The following is a 17,537-nucleotide window of genomic DNA, read 5'->3' as shown; positions in this document are numbered from 1 at the left end:
TTTATGATATTAATGAATTATTACTAATTCAGATGTGATAATTATGTTGTAATCATATTTTTAAAAAGTCCTTAACTACTAGAAATGCATGATAAAATATTTGCAGATGAAAAATGTTGACAGGGATTTTCTTGAAAGTCTAGTTTGGGAGGGAGGGTTGGGGGAGGTATCTAGGCAACGAGATTCACCATGAGTTAATAATTATTGAAACTAAGTGATAGACACATGAGATTTATTATACTGCTCCCTAGTTCCCTACTATTGTCTGTTTTTAATAATTTTATAACAGAGTTAAAACAGACATTGTTTAAATGCTTAATTTTTGCTTTTGTGTTTTATTTCTATATTAACAGAAGTTAAAAGTATATGCACATTACTCTACTCCTGTTTCTGTCCCATTGTCTAAGGCCATTTTGTTTATTTGAAATATCATCAAGGAAAATTTGATAATAGCTCCCTGGCTTCTTTAATGATTAAACAATAGAACTGATGTCTCAGGAGCACTTGTAAAGCTACAATGAGACAATAAAAGAAAAGTTAGGCTGGTGTTGCCTTGCATTTGCAAACACAGCTTTTTAAATAAGTGGTGCCTTAAAATACCTTGCTTTGTGGATCACACTTGGTGGATATAAAATAATGAAATGACAATCCTTAAGCTGCTACAGCTGGGGTGGGAAGGAGTATTATCATATTATGTAGTGAGTACCGTGAAATCAATGACTGCAGTATGATAGAGGAGAGGGACTTTTCAGGTCTTTCTCAACCTGAAAGATGCACTTATCCTGCTTCCCTCACAGAATACAATGATCTATAGATGTCTTCTCACTACCTCACTGTGGGGAGGGAGAAAAGAGAATGAAGATCTATTATTGTAAAGGAATCAGCTGAATGCTTTGAAGGTCCAGCAAGGCCAGGGTGTCTGGGGCACAGAGAACAAAGCCAGGAAGAGAAAGAGGAGGAGGGTGTACAAGGGGCAGGAGTCATGGAGACTGTGACCTCCATGGGAGAGGAGAGGTTTGGACTTTATCCCACATGCAATACGAAGCTCTTGTTGGGGTTTTAAGCTGGCGAGTGCAGTGACCAGACTTGCATTATTAAAAATTCACTCTGACTACACTAAGAGAAATGAGAGTGGGACAAGCACAGAAATCCTGTTAGGCATGTCACCTTCTCATTGGACATGATGGCAGGTGTTAGAGGTAGTGGAAATGGAGAGAAGTAGGCAGAAATGAGATGTATTTTAGAGGTGGATGTAGCAGGGCTTTTTGTTAGATAAGGATGTGTTAGATATGGAGGGTCAGGGAGAAAGATTTCAGGGGTAGCTCCCAGATTTTGTGGCATGATCAACCAGAAGGAGAAGTGTGCATCTAACTAAAAGAAGGACACAAGAAAAGAGTCCCAGACCCGAGCGTCAAGTTCTCACACGTATGTGTGAGACACTCATTAGACACTCAAATCGCAGCCACATGATGCCATGGAATAGAGAGAGGTTAGGATGTGGGCCTGAAGAAGCACCATCACCAGACGTTTGCACAGAGTGGAGGGGAGTGTCTTACGATGCTGGTCAGAGCAGGAAGATTGGAAGACTGGGTAGAGTTCCAGGGAGAGGCGGCTGGACGCAGAAGCCCACTGAATTGGCAAGTTCCACCATAGAGAGGGTCTTACATCGGGGCATCCATCTCCCAGTCCCACTAGCATATAGACATCCCTCTCGTGAGTTCTGCCACCCCCCATACATAGGAAACCTTCTCAACTTTCTGAGGAAGCTTTCCTAGGATCAAGTCATCCTTCCACCATCCTAGAGGCACTGGTCCGAAGCTCTCAACATAAGGGGGCCAGGGGAAGACCAGGTCTGGGGCAGAGTTCAGTTAGGTCTTTGAGACTCTCCAAGAACCAAACAAATCTTTTGTCTTTCTTAAAGAGTCTGCTCTTATCAAGGCAGTTGTGAAAATGATCTGTAGTACTTACTATCCACTCAACCTCAGAATTTTCTAGAAATCATAGCCATATCAAGGTGAAGGAGTGCCACGCCCACCTCTCAACTGCTAGTGCCCTCTTCCACACACGGATGGCCCCAGAAATTCTACCAGGACACTGTCACACTCTCAGATGAAGCGTTTTTAGGTTTGGGTTTGGTGGGAAAGCTGCAAATGTGATTAGAGTCTCCTAGGATGTCAGAATGAGAAAAATAGTGCAAGAAAACATCTGTTTTTAATCTTTTCAGTATTGCAGACCTCTTTGAATATAAGATGGACGCTGGATTCTCACCTCTGGGAAATAAAATCACATATGGAACAACTCACATACAATTTAAAGGAGTGTGAGGAGTCCCTGCTCTTTGTACATCTATTTGGGGGCCGATGGATTCCTGACCAGGACTCTTGGGTCCAGGAAGTCATGGAAGATGTGCTTTAACAAACACTGGAAGATAAATGGGGCAGTCTGAAGATAAACAGCACCTCCATGCATCATTTTTCAGGATACCCTGGACACGGACCAGCTCACAGGAAGGTCTGTTCATACGGGGCAGTTCCGGGAACTCAAAGATTTCCAGGAGAGGCTAATCATCATGGATGGGTACAGCTGGAGACAGCTGGGAAAGAAACACACTTAGCCTCTGTTTTCTTTATACAAATCTTCCAGGTCCCCAGGAGCAGGAAGGAAGAGGGAGAAGAACGGGTAAGCTCGCTGGAATTGTTGTGCTTACAGAGGACCTGGGCACCAGCCATAGGTAAGGACACCCATTAGGCAAGGATTCAGGTTCTAGCTTTCATTAAGTTCTCTTGCTCCCAATAGGGAGCAAGGACTGAGGTCCTCTCTCAGTCTGAGATCAATTGCTGTAAGGGATGTACCTTCCAGGACCGCATGGAACAGAGGCAGCAGTGACCTTGCGAATGTCGCTGGCAAGTCCACAATGAAGCTGAAGGGACAGTGGCTTCCTGTTGAAGGTCATGTGCGGGACTCAGCAATCAGAAGGACAGCCTTGAGCATCGAGGGATGAACTAAGATACAAAATACATGTCCAACTGAAGGAGAAAGGAAGCTTTATTCAAGGTACCACAGGAGGCAGCCATCAAGAGCCCCAAGCCTACTTTATCAGACAGAGGCACAGAATTTTATTTCCTTCTCACCAAGAGATGCCAGGAAACCTGTGATCTTATGCCAGGGAGGGGAAAGTAAACTCTTTCTAAGGATTAGTTCTGAAAGCTTTTCAGACAGTGCCAATGAAATAAGAATGTCCTTTCATGGTTAAGCCATTTCAAACTCTCCTGATTGACATTCCAGGTAAACCTGATTACTACTTTTTCTGTGTATTTCCCAAGGCAGGGCCCTTCTAGAAAGGCTCAGGTTACTTACAAATATGTGCATATACGTTGTTTTCAGTTGTTTGACGACTGCAGTCACGTCATCTGGATGTTCACAAAGCAGCCTGGGTGTGTGGGCTCACGTTCCCTCAGGAGAGACCGCTCGGCACAAAATGCAGGACAGGGTCATTTTTACTGAACTTTAAGAGAACTAGTTAATTTAACTAGTTCGGATCGCCTGTAATAAATGAAGAAATGAAAACTGAGACCCAAATGGAAACGGCGTTCTGAGTTTGATTTCCTTCCGGTTTTGTGCGGTGTCCATGGTGGGTGAGCAGTCACCGCAGTTTGACCTCCAGGAGCGAAACCGATCAGGGAGACCTTTATTAGCTCTGTTTTATCAGTGAAATGAATCTGGAGTTCCTTTCTTCTGTCAAATCCTTTAGGTTAAATACAAACTGGAAAGAGTCCTTCTGCCTCTTGGCTCAGGGAAGTTAGGAAGACATTACTTGAGGGACTCGGGGCTTAGAGAGAGGGAGGTAACAGGACGGAATTCAGCTCAAAGCGTCAGCTCCTATAGGCAGTGCCTGGGTGTGGGGAGCCATGGTTTCTTGCAGCCCTGAACCTTGTAGACGGCTCTATGGAGACCCCTTCCTGAGAAAACAAGCCAGGTCTGTGATTCTTGCCCGGGTAGTTCCTGCAAGCAGCACAGTGAAGCGCCCCTCCTGGGGCTGGAGGGGTAGGTAAGAAGTAGAGGGTGCTGCCAACACACATGTGGTCATTTAGGGCCGTCCAGGGAGCAGTTGCAAAACACACACCTGAAAATTACAAGATGACAGCTTCCCCCAGTGATGTGGCTACGACATGCGGCAATGTCCACTGTCAAATGTCGCCTTCCTGGGAATGCTTCCAGATGGAACACTGTCTCGCCTGCAGGAGGGGTGCCTCGCTTTGGAGCTGGGCCCACACAGCACGTATGGCTCACCTTGGGGACGGGAGACCCTGAGAGGTAAGACAATGAGCCTTTGAGTGTGAGAAACAAGCGCTCAAGTTATCTGCTCGTCTGGGGCCACACTCTGCCCTATAGTCCGAGAGCCCGTGACAGTTCAAGGCCGTCCTTTCAGTAGCTCAGGAAGTGACGCACAAGTACGAGACCTCACAACCACTTTATAGAAGCACTGTGTTCTCAGCAAGGGAGAGAAAATGGAGACAGTTTTGTCTCCCCAGACAATACAAGTTGTTGGATCTTCCTCAAGGCTTGTGAAATCTCATTGTTTTACGTGCAATCAGAGGGACGTCTTTGAGTGTTTACTTTGCACTCGGCATTGTCCCAGGCAATACAGGGCCAAGTGGACAACTTGAGTGGCCAGGGGGAGTCCTGGGGAAGTAGGTAAGCTCCCTTTGACAGGGCTGTCTTCTCTCCCTCAGCCTCAGCTTTTTACAGAACTGCTATTGGAAATTTGAGGAACTAGAGGCTCAAGGGGGGGAGGAAGGCAGGGGCCAGTTTTGTTCTGTCCTTCGGTACCAGTCCCACGGAGAGCAACCTAAGCCCTCACGATAGGGAACCATCACTCCAGAGAGCCAAGCATACTTGTCACAAATATATTGATAATCTGCTGTAGAGGGCAGATGACCGCAGGGGAATGTACGATGAGAGTCTGGGAGCAGCAGGAGTGCTGGAGGGTCTGGGCCACCTTTCCACCTGCTGCCTAGATGGTCACACAGTTAGCGTCCCCGCCGCTCCTGCTCCAGGGCCTTTTTCATGTCCCTGACCCTGTCAGAGGTTGCCAGCTCACAAGGCCTAGTTTCTCTGATCCGTTGTCAGTCAGTCAGCTGGGAACAGGACCAGCTGAGTGGAAGAAAGGGGAGTGATGGAAGTTATGGAATTGCTGATTTCTTCAGAAGTCATCCAAAGTTCTCTGTGATTTCTGAAGAGAATTTCAACAAATATATACATTCATCTTAAGCATTTTTTAAGAAAACATTTATTTTGCAGTTCAGTATGTCATCTTAGGATCTCTCCCCCCAGCCCCACCCCAGCAATGCAAGGTAAGGAATTTAAAAATAATCATAAAATGAGAGAAAATGGAGAATGCCAGAATTCACTTCCTTCACCTCCTCATGTTAGTCTAGTTGTTCATATATTTTGAAGCCATTATAGTGTCTAAAAATTTCAAGAAATTCATGACACATGGTCTTATTTTTAATCATTATTTTTATTTACTTTGTTAAATATTTTAAAAAATAATATAGTAATATCAGGTAAATTTCAAATATAGGAAATAACCCAAAATGCCACCTGACATGCTCTACAATTTCCAATTTACCACGACGCCTGCCCATCTCTCGGCATCTCTGTATGTTTTACTTAGAGACAACCATAGGTGATGTTTGACTTTATAACCATTGTTTACTTATTATGATAGGTCACATTACAAAAACATCCTATATTGCTTAATAATCATTCATTATTTCTAATTTCATTTATACTCACATGTAATTTTACATAATGGGACAATATCACACATGTTGGGTGTTTTGTACAATCTATTCTTCCTCTTCCTTTCCTTGTCAAATTGCTGACCAAGCAGCTAGCCCCAAATTTAGCTTTCTTACCAACATAATGTGAATTCTTCCTTTCTTTTCTCCGGACCCATAAAATATAATCATACATATATACACACACACACGTCGTTTTGTTTTACCAAAATGGGACCACATTATGCCAGTGTTTACATCTTCTTTTCTTACTCAGTGATAGCTTTCAGAAATTCCACAGAGTGGATGTATCAGGAATTAGTCAACAATTTCTCTATCCATAGTTGTACACAATGCTTACAATTTTTAACTCTGCGAACAACACCTTAAACAAACATTTAATACCCCAGCCTTGTGATGTTGGTACTTTTATCTTTATGGGAAATGTTTCCATGAATGGGATTGCGATTTTACTTTTTAATAGGTATTGCCAGATTACTTTGCCCCCACCAAAGGCTGTACATATTCACATTTCCCCCAGGAAATGGGAGAGTATGACCGTCTCTTCATGCCTGCAGGCAAAAGGCTCTTCCTTAAACCTGGCATTATGGACTTGAGTCATTTCACTGTTACTTTAACTTGCGTTTTCCCACTATCAGTGAATTCAAATGTCCTTTTGTATGTACCTGAAGCCTTCGCAGTTGTTTTTGCATCAATTGTTTGTTCGTACTCTGTGCCCACTTTCCTGTCGGGTTGTAGGTCTTTCTCTTATCAATTAATAAGAGCGCTTCATATAATTTTTATTTTGCCATCAGATTTCAAATAAATGTTCTGTTTACTTGACCTATATCCTCTTTTTTCCTATGTGAAAGCGCGTAAGTTTTACATGAATACATCTATTTTTCCTTAACAGCTTCTGGAGTTCCTGCCTTGGTTAAGAAGGTACTCCAAATTGCATGTGCGATCTCTTACATTTTTTTCTGAAGCTTTTTATGGTTATATGTTAACATTTCAGTCTTTGGTCCACCTGGAATTTAGACTTGCATGTGATTTGACACAGGGGTGCAATTTCATGTTCTTTCAGATAGACAGGCAGTGGTGACAGCACACTGATTACATGAACCAGTACTTCCCCACACAATTAAAAAATCACATTTGTTTTATCTTACGTTCTTATATATCCTTGGGTGTCTTTCTAGCTTACCTAGATATTGTGGTTTATAATAATACATATATATTTAGCTTTCATCCCCAGGCTCTGAGACAAGGGTTCTAAAACCCATATAAATTCCTAAGTGATAAGAGTACTACCATGTTTCCCTGAAAATAAGACCAGGTCTAGATGCATTAGGGCTTATGTTCAGGGGATGTCATTCTGAAAAATCATGCTAGGGCTTATTTTCCAATTTGGTCTTATTTTCAGGAAAACACGATAGAAGCATCTTTTGTTCTACTCTGGGTGGGCTCCTGAATGAAAATTGAAATTTTACCACCACCACCACTCCCTTCTCTAGAGATGGAAAAGGGGCTGGAAATAGAGTGAATCGTGGACCATGCCTACATGAGGAACACTCCGTAAATCCCAATAGTATGGGTTTCAGAGAACTTCCAGCTTGGTGAACACATCCACATACCAGAAGGGTGACGCACTCCAACTGGATGGGGACAGAAGCTACTGCACTTGGGACCCTCCCAGTTCTCACCCTATGTATCTCTTCATCTAGCTGTTTATCTGTATCCTTTGTCCCATCCTTGAATAAATGGGTAAATGTGTTTCTCTGAGTTTTGTGAACTGTTCCAGCAAATAATTGAGTCTGATGGGGAGGATGTCATGGGAACCTCCGATTTGTAGCCAAGTTGACAGAAGTTGTAAGTAACCCAAGGACCTACTACTTGTGATTCAGTTTTGTGGGACTGATGCTATCTCTAGGTAGATAGTGTCAGAATTGAGTTAAATTGTAGGATATACAGTTGGTGTCCCAGAATAGCTTGGTGTGTGGAGAAAAAACAAAAACCTACTCATCTGTAGACCAGAAGTGTCAGAAGTAAAGTGTTCTGTGTTAAAGTAAAGGAGAAAAACATAGGAGGAGAACTGTAGGGTTTTTTTTCCAATACATTGGCAAATACAGTTTTATTACAAATAGCCATGCGTTCTTATTAAGAAAAGAGAATGAATATTGGAGTATAAAACATTCTCTACCATAGGATTCTAATTAGAGTTGCACTAACCACGGAGCATAAAACCAAAAAAGTACAAGGTATGATAAAAAAATAAGGTGAATGCTGCTGCCGAGTGCCATCCAACGGAAAGGCAGGGATCTTCAAATACAGGAAGCGGTGTGTCAAACCTTAGTAACAACATGTGTGACAGGTTTCAACTTGTTTGATGCTGTCAGGCAGGTGTGAGCTACGGTTGAGAAAAGCTGTGTTTTAAAGTGTGCCGTAAATCACGGATAAAGAGCAATGCATTAATAAGAAATGGGCAAATGATTTCATCCTCCATCATGACAACACTCCGCATCACACATCGCTTCTGGTATGGAAATTTCTGTCAAATAGAAACATTACGGTGTGTCCTCATTCACTCTATTCCCAGATTTGACACTGCGCAACTTCTGGCTCTTCCCCAAAGTCAAAATAACCATGAAAGGTAAATGTTTTGAATCGATTCAGGACATTGAGGCAGACACAACAGTGCAACTAAAGACACTCACAAAACAGGACTTCCAGAACTGCTTCAGAAAGTGGCAAGAACAATGGGATAAGTGTGTGAAGTGAAGGAGAGTATTTTGAGGGGGATTAATGGCAATGTGTCTTTTACTGCAATATTTTTTAATTTAAATATTCACCGTATTTATTGATCACACCTATACATTTTATGAAATTGAATTTTCTAATTCAGAAAGCTTATGCCTTCTCATTGTTCAGTATTTATTTTATCTCCTTCAATATGATTTTATAGTTTTCTTTATTTAGGACCTCTACCTTTCATATTAAATTTATTCCTAGCTCTATTGCTAAACTATTGTAAACATCTTTTTTAAATTTTCATTTGCAGGTTTTTATTGGTAATATAAAGAAAAGCTGTTGAATTTTGTATGTTTATCATGTATCCAGCCAAATTTCCAACTTTTCCTTCTCATTAAAGCAGCTTTTTGAGAGACTCCTCTGGTTTTTCTAAATATAAAATTACATTGTCAGTGAAAACAGATGGTTATTATTTCTTCTTTTCCAATGTTCTTATGAATTATTTTATTGCATTGTATCACTGTGTTTACTAGAACATACAACATCATGTTGGTTTATAATACAGACAGCAGGAACCTCAAGATATTTATGATTTTAACTAAAATGATTTTGTTTCACCATTTAGAATATTTTCTATTAATTTTTGATAGGTAGGCTTTTCAAGTGGTTACCATTTATTCTGAATTTATTCATAGTTTTTATTAAGAATGACGATTAGATTTTGCCTCTTAAGGATTTGTTGATATGGTAATATTTTCCCCCTAATATTTACTGATGTTATGAATTATGTTGACAGATTTTGTAGATTTTTGAAGCATCCTTGCAATGCATGAATAAGTCCAAAATGACCATAGTGCATTAATCTTTGGAAACACTGAAAATATTAAATTATATTTGCTACATTTTTGTTTATAACTTTTGCTTTTTAGTCACATATAATATTGGCTGATATTTTTTTAAATGTTGGTTGATGTTTAAAGTAATAGTTATCTTTACCAGAATTTGGTATTAAAATTATGTTAGCTTTATAACTTTAGTCATAGGGGACTTTCCATCTTTTTATATGGTTTAGAGTTGACAGTTTAAAGAACAATGAAATCATCTAAGCTTTAAAGATGAGATGAAACTTAGCTGTGGAACCATCTAAACATGGGACCTTTTGTAATGATAGCTCTTTAAACACCTTTCCAAACCTCTGTGGTAATTGCTCTGTGTACGTTCTCTACTTTGTCTTGGTTCAATTGTGGCAATTTATACTTTGTTACACAATTAAGCATTTTCCCTAGATTTTTGAAATTTGTTTTTAAGAGGTTATATGAGGTACTATATTGCAGTTCTTTTTAATTTCTTCTGTATCGATGTTATCTTCTGTGTCAATAGTTATGTCTTTTTCATATTCCTGATCATGCATACTTACCCTCATCTTTATTTCAACTTTTATTTTTAATATTTTTAAATAATTAAACTCACAATGGATTTATCTAACATATTGGTATTTTTTACAAAACAAGCCCTTAGAGTTATTTATTCGATTTTTTTGTTGTTTATTATTTTCACTTTTATCTTTGCTAATTCCCTCTTCACATTTTATTTGTTGTTTCTCTAATTTTTTAATGATACAGACTAAATTTCATTACTTCTAATCACTCTCTTATAATAAAAAGATTTAAGTTTCTAAAATTTCCTGTGAATACAACTTATGCTATTTTTCGGTTTTGATTGCCTCTTTGTTCCAAAGTTTGTCAAAGGTTGTATTTCTTAATTTCTAAGGATTAATTTTATCACTTTTTATTATTTATTCTATCTCATTGGATAATAGTAAGAAACATGGACTTAGAATCTCTCCTTTCTTTGTTTCATTGATTTAGAAAATAATTTTTATTACCTACATAAAGGGTTATAGATTCATAAAATCCTTTGTTTTCAATTTTTGTCCGTTACTTATGACTGATTTTGAAAGGGTTATATTAAAATCTCCCACTAATATTACCTTTTCGTATATTTCTCTTCTATTTCTAATAGGTTTTGTTTTATGTATTTAGCTGCTCTTTTTTCTGCACAGAGGTTTATGAGTTGTGATGTTTGTCCAGGTTGTCTGAGAAATAAACACCAAGATGGAATTAAATATGGAAGAAATCTGTTAGGGGAAATGCTTGTGAGAGAAAATGGGGAGGGAGATAAGAAAGGCTGGAAGAGGCATCAGACTATAATGCAAGTCTGACTGAGAAAAGGAGAGCGGGCAGGATGGTTGAGCTGAAATGTTCTAGATGGTCCTTAAGGCTAATGAGAAGTTCAGCAAGCCTGCCAGGCACTCCTTGAACCAAAGCTGTCTCAGAGGAGTCCGGTGTCTTCAGGTAATGAACTTACCAAGTACCTCACTGCTCTGTCATTGCCTGGGAACAGCCGCTGGGAAACTTGGCCTCACTGCAGAGGTGACGATGGAGTTTGAGGGCAGCAGCTGGTGTTCACGGTCAATTATGCTCTGTGTAGTTGGAGGTCAGTGAGGTGTACTCTGACGACAATCACTTCCACGAATCTTCTTTAAAAAGAAACACATTCAACATTTATTAGCTGAGTATTCTAGCATTTCCCACACCTATTAGATCATACAGTCTTTTCTTTTTCCTACAGATGCCATGGAACATTCTCTGCAGCTGATATAGAACAAAATGGAATACAAATCCAATGGATTGACAGAAGTTTCTCTTCTTATGTACCGATTCAGTTGTAGAAGGCATTTGCTCATACATCCCAACTGACAAAGGTTGTTTTAAGTTTAAAATTTCTGGATACATTCCCCCCAAAATGGGCAGGGGTCAAGACTTTGAAGCATTAAAATTAGGCATACACTTTTCCTAGCTGATATTTGTTCTGTGCGCATCTAAAGGTTTCGAGGTAGTTAATACCCATCCAGACCTGAGGATCTTTGAAAATGCTTCTGTTAACTCCTTAGACACCATGCAGCCCAACATACATCTACCACTTCTCACATTGACTTCATGCAGATAAAAATGACGATAAACCCACTCAACCATTCATGCTTGTGAATGGTTTCCTTAGCAGTAACTTCATCAACTACGTAATATTAAGTTTAATAAAGACTAAAAAGTCTACTTGGTAGACTAACAGCACATAATCCTAAGGCTGATCTTTCAACCATAAATATCTCTTTTCCTAGTCTTTCCTGTTATTGTCAATTGCATAGGCCTAGACCTTTTCATTCATTGGTGACTCACTTCTTATCCTTGAGAATAATTCCTATTGTCAAAGGATTCATCCTCAGGTGCATGTGCTGTGTTTGTCATTTCCTCACCACTTTCAATTATAAAAGGTTACTTCCTCTGTTTTCCTTGTAATTGTAAGTCTTTGGTATGAACACTTTCAATATTTTCTCAATGGTATTTTTCAAATATGAGTTTAATGATATTCTCAAAATAGTTCAATAATAAACACAGACTAATGAAGAGTGTGAAGCTGAGTCAAAAATGATTATGCAGGCACTAACATCATCTGTTGGTAGCAGTGGGACCTGAAACAATTTCTTCTGGAAAAAAGTTTTGCTTATGTCTGTAGAAGTTTATTGGTTGAAAACTTGTAAAGAGAATCAATTCTGTATTAATCTATATAGCTAAAGGGAATATTTTGATAATGTCACATATGGCTGTCTGGCCCCTCTAAGAGACAGATTTTTTAGGTACAAATAGGGGGGTGGAACGGCAGCTATGGACTTCAGTCTCCTTTAAACCAATTTTGATCACCAGTCCTGGCTCATTGGTAACCTGGGTTTTATTTCTATGGTGATTCAGGTAGCTTTAACCTTTATCTGAAAGGTACCAATCTTCATCTAATTATCCATGGTTCATTCTTGTGTACAAATAATAAGTGCTAACCTCAATCAAGCTGGTGATATCTTGCCTAAGGTCCTTTTACTAAAAGGCTAGAATTTCATTAATAGATAATAAAATTAACCTGGGTACCTGGTTCTTCCAGGACCAGCGTTTGACTGCATGGTCCTTAGATGACTCCTCGGGTGCCTGGTGGCACTCTACCAGGTACTTCTTAGTACTTAAATAGTGGCTCAAATTCCTTATAGAAGAAATGAAATTAGTCTCTAGTCTTCTTATATGTGACTCAGTCGAAAATGCCAGGATGTTAAATAGTTCTCAGCCTTGGCATTCCTTCTTTCACCACTGCTGGGATCATTTGGCCCTCATCAATTGGCCTAGGCCTACCTCAGTCTCCATGACAAATCTGTCCTTTAGACAGGAGAAAAGAAAGTACCTCAATTCACCCAAAATTCTTATACCATAGGGCTCAACATCGATCCCCTCGATGCAGTGCTTTGACCTCATATGTCTGTTCTGATAACTGGGCTGCCCCCATCGCCATGATTCCATTTAGGCCTTGTACCACTTCTGTAAATAATCCTGTAAAGAGACAATGTAAGGGAATGTCAAGAGTACCCAGATGGATCATAAGACATTATGAACAGAGTGAAAAGGCAACCGATGGAATGGGAGAAAATATTTGCAAAGGATATATCTGATAAGGGGTAATATCCAGAATATATAACTATAACACAACAAACATCAAATAACCCAATTAGAAAATGGGCAAAGGACTTGGATAAACATTTCTCCAAAGAATATAGGCCAACAAGTACATGAAAAGACGCTCAATGTTATTAATCATTAGGGAAATGCAAATCAAAACGACACTGAAATATAATTTCATACCCATTAGGATGACTGGTATCAAAAAACAGAAAATAAGTGTTGGTGAGGATATGGAGAAATTAGAACTATTGTGTACTGTTGTTAGGAAGGTAAGATGGTGCAGCTGCAATGGAAAATAGTATGGCAGTTCCTCAAAAATTAAAAATAGAATTACCATATGATCCAGCAATTCCACTTCTGGGTATACACCCAAAATAAATGAAAGCAGGGACTCAAGGAGATGTTTGTACATCCATGTTCACAGTAACAGCATAACTCACAATAGCCAAAAGGTGGAAGCCACCCAAATGTCCATCAACAGGTGAATGGCTCAACACTATATGATATGTACACACGGTTAATATTAGCCAGCATTAAAAGAGAAGGAAATTCTGATCTATATTACACACAGATAAACCTTGAGGACATCACGCTAAGTAAAATAAGCCAATCACAAGAAGAAAAATACTGTCTGATTCCACTTACACGAGGTCCCTGGAGCAGTTAAATTTATAGATAGAAAGTAAGGTGGTGGTTGCCAGGAGCTGGGGAAAGGAGGGAATGAAAAATTGTATAGCTGGTATAGAGTTTCAACTTTGCAAAGTGAAAAGAGTTATAGAGATTAGTTACACTGCACAACAGTGTGAATATACTTAACACAACTGAACTGTGCACTTAGAAATGGTTAAAATGGTAAATTTTATGTTATGTTTATTTTGCCACAATTAAGAAAAAAGAAGAAGAGTACCTGATTAAAAGACCTAAATAGATGTCCTGACTCTGGTCTTTTTGTGCATATTACTGACTTGTTTGGGACTTGGCTGTCTCACTGTAGAATGGGAAGCCTGATTTATTCCTACTTATGTCCCAGGAACACTGAGAGAGTCAAATGAGATAGTGTGTGGGAAATTACCTTGTAAACAATATAGGATCATTTTAATGTAAGATGTCAGTAGTAAAGTGTAAAGCGTTGGGGATGTTTAGGTGGTCTCTAAGAAGCCAATGAATGAGGAATTTGAAAGAGATTTACAGTTGGAAGAAACTCAGGAACCCAAAGCATGGGATGGACATGCAATTCAAGTCAACATATTTCAGGGAGGACTTACCCTACATCAGGCATATCCTAGATACAGGCTACAAGAACAGCCCCCGTCCTGGCTGAGCAACCTGAAATCAAAGATGAAAAAACAAACATCCATAAAACGCTGCACTGAGGAGGAAATACAGGGGCAGTGAGGGCACAAGGCAGGATTCCCAGAGGAAACAACTGCTAATCTGAAGTCTGATGCTGAGTAAAATGTCACCAAGCCAAGAGAGAGGCAAATGTGTTCCAGGAAGAAGAGACAACTTGTGAAAAAGTGTGAAGGTAAGAGAAAGCCTGATGCATTTGAGGAGCTAGAAGAAATTCCTCCAAGGTGTTTGGGAGGGGAAATGCTAAGAGTTAAGAGGAACCAGATCACACATAGACTTGTAAGCCATATTAAGGCATTAACATGTAATCCAAGGTGCAATAAGACGCCATTAAAGAGTTTTAAGTAGGTAGCGATATCGTCAGAGTTTCATCTTATGAAAATAACTCATAATGTAGGTAGAAGAGTATAGCAGGGAGTAGAAGACCAGACATAGAAAGGTCTAGACATGAGATGATGGAGAGAAAACAGCGCAGACAGTCACATCAAGTTTGGGAAGAAAAATTGAAGGACATGGTACGATATTGGAAGTAGTGGAAAAAGGAGAGAGGGGAGTCAAAGTGATAGGTTGGGCAACTGTGAAGATGGTGGTATCATTCCTGGAGAAAAGCTACACCAAGTGTTCAGTGTTGGATATGCTGAGTTGGAAGTAGCCACGGAGCATGTAAACGGGATGTGCAGGTCAGCTGACTGCTCAGGTTTAAGATCGGGATAGAAATTAGAGCCAGAGACACAGACGTGGAGCTCATTAACATATAGAGGGTGGTAGCCATGAATGTATAAAAGCACCATGTAGAAATGCAGATGTTATAAGATGATGACAAAAAAGGCTGTGTTATACAGAAACTATGATATGTTTGTCACATGAATAAGAAATAGTAGAAATGTTGGGAAAAGGAAAGAGCATGTTTTCTTAAAAAGTTAGGTGCAATTAATTGTTTATGTTTTCAGTTGGGAGAAAATACCATATATCCAAGTAAAATATGAAGTGAAGGAAAACATTTAAAAGGTACAATAAATGGAAGATATTAAGTAAAATGGCAGAACTATGCCTAATACAGTTAAAGTATTTAGAGTGAATGTAAATGGAATTAAACACCCATAAAATGGACTCTGAAATTTAAAAATAGAGGAAGAACATAATACGTTGCTAGTAATAGACCAACTTGAAATAAAATCAAACAGAAATAGCTGGAACCAAGATTTTATCTTTTTCTATAGCTTCCTACTTCTATAGCACGTACTATGTGCCAGGCACTGTTCTGGGCACTTTGTAAGTATTTACCCACTGGATGCTCATAACGACAATATGAGGTAGTTACTATTAGTATCCACTTAATGGATAAGGAAATTGAAGCATAGAAGTAAATCAATTCAAGATCAAACAACTAGTAAGGGTCATAGCTGGCATTCAAACCCAGCTGGTAGGCCAAGATCGAGAAAGATACACAAATATGGGTTGAGAGAAAACAGGTATCCAGATTTTAATATCTGACAAAACAGAATTCAAAACGAAAAATATTACACTGGTGAAAAAGGAAAATCAGATACTGGTGAAAAGAAAACAATGGTGGGTGGCCGGTTACCTCTGTTGGTTAGAGCGTGGTGCTGACAACACCAGGGCTGCTGGTTCAATCCCCACATGGGCCACTGTGAGCTGTGTCCTCCTTTAAAAAAAAGAAAACAATGGTATTTGGTTGTTTTTAACATACCCATTTCAAATTGATAGATCAAGCAAAGAAAAATAAACAAATATATAAAGACATGTTTAACTGTCTTGACCCATCCTTTATGAATTAACTCTTGCTACATATCCCCTAAATTCTCTATCACCTTTATGCTGCTTTATTTTTCTCCAAAGCATTTATCACTACGAAGTACGTGTGTGTGTGTGTGTGTGTGTGTGTGTGTTTAACATGCTATCACAGTTCACTTATTTATTATTAGCACTACTAGGATATAAGTGGGCAAATCCCTCCATGAAAGGCAGGCATTGTTTTGTTTACACTGTATCTCTAGGCCTAGAACAGTATCCAGCAAATAATAGGTATGAAATAAATATTCATTAAGAACTTTAACAAATAAATAAATCTAAATAATATGATTAATAAGATTGAAGTACTATGTGCATAGCTTACTGTGTGTACAAATCCATACCCAACAGATGTAGAATACACTCTATTGAGCGAAAACAGAATAGTCACAAAAATTGACCATATATTAGCCATAATGAAAGTTTCAATTCAAATTCAAATTCAATTCAAATTCCAAAGAAAAATATCCTAAGACAATGTTTCTAAATCTAATGTAATAATCACAATAATAGTAATAATAAATATAATTACAACTCAATATAGAAGAATATCTAAAAATCTAAGTAACATGTTAAAATTAACTAAATAATAAAACTAAATAATTAAATAGCTAAATAATTTAAAAACTGAATAAATGAAAAAACAAATTAGTAACCAACTAATAATTACACTAAATACTACCAAAATCTTTGAGGTAAAGATAAACCATTGAAAAATACTGTAATACCTAGAACTGAATAACAATTAGTCATTTGCTTGTCAAAATTAAGGGGACATAATAAAATCATACCTAGAGAAAATTTTATAGTTTTAATACCTTTGTCAGAAAAAAATAATAATAAAAACAAATGAACCCAACCTTCAACTCAGGAATTTTCAAAAAAGAACTACAAAACACAAAGAAATAAAAAGAAAACAATATAAAAGGGCAGAACAAAATTCAATTCTGCTTCTGCTCAGGAAGAGGCTTAATATTATTTGAAGATTGACTATAATAAATCTATACAGTCTCCCCTTATCTGTGGGGGATATATTCCAAGACCTTCAGTGGATGTCTGAAACCATGAACAGTACTGAACTCTATATATACGGCTTTTTCCTATCCATATATACCTACGGTAAAGTTTAATTTATAAATTAGGCACAATCAGAGATTAACAACAATAACTAATAATAACATAGAACAGTTATAACAATGTACTGTAATAAAAGTTATGTGAATGTGGTTTCTCTCAGAACATCTCATTGTACTGTACTCACCCTTCTTGTGATGATGGGAGAGGATAC

The sequence above is a fragment of the Rhinolophus sinicus genome, linkage group LG12 (genome assembly GCF_036562045.2).
Source record: "Rhinolophus sinicus isolate RSC01 linkage group LG12, ASM3656204v1, whole genome shotgun sequence".
In the NCBI taxonomy this organism is placed as follows: domain Eukaryota; kingdom Metazoa; phylum Chordata; class Mammalia; order Chiroptera; family Rhinolophidae; genus Rhinolophus; species Rhinolophus sinicus.
The sequence above is the reverse complement of the archived record's forward strand: the minus strand, read 5'-3'. Positions refer to the sequence as shown.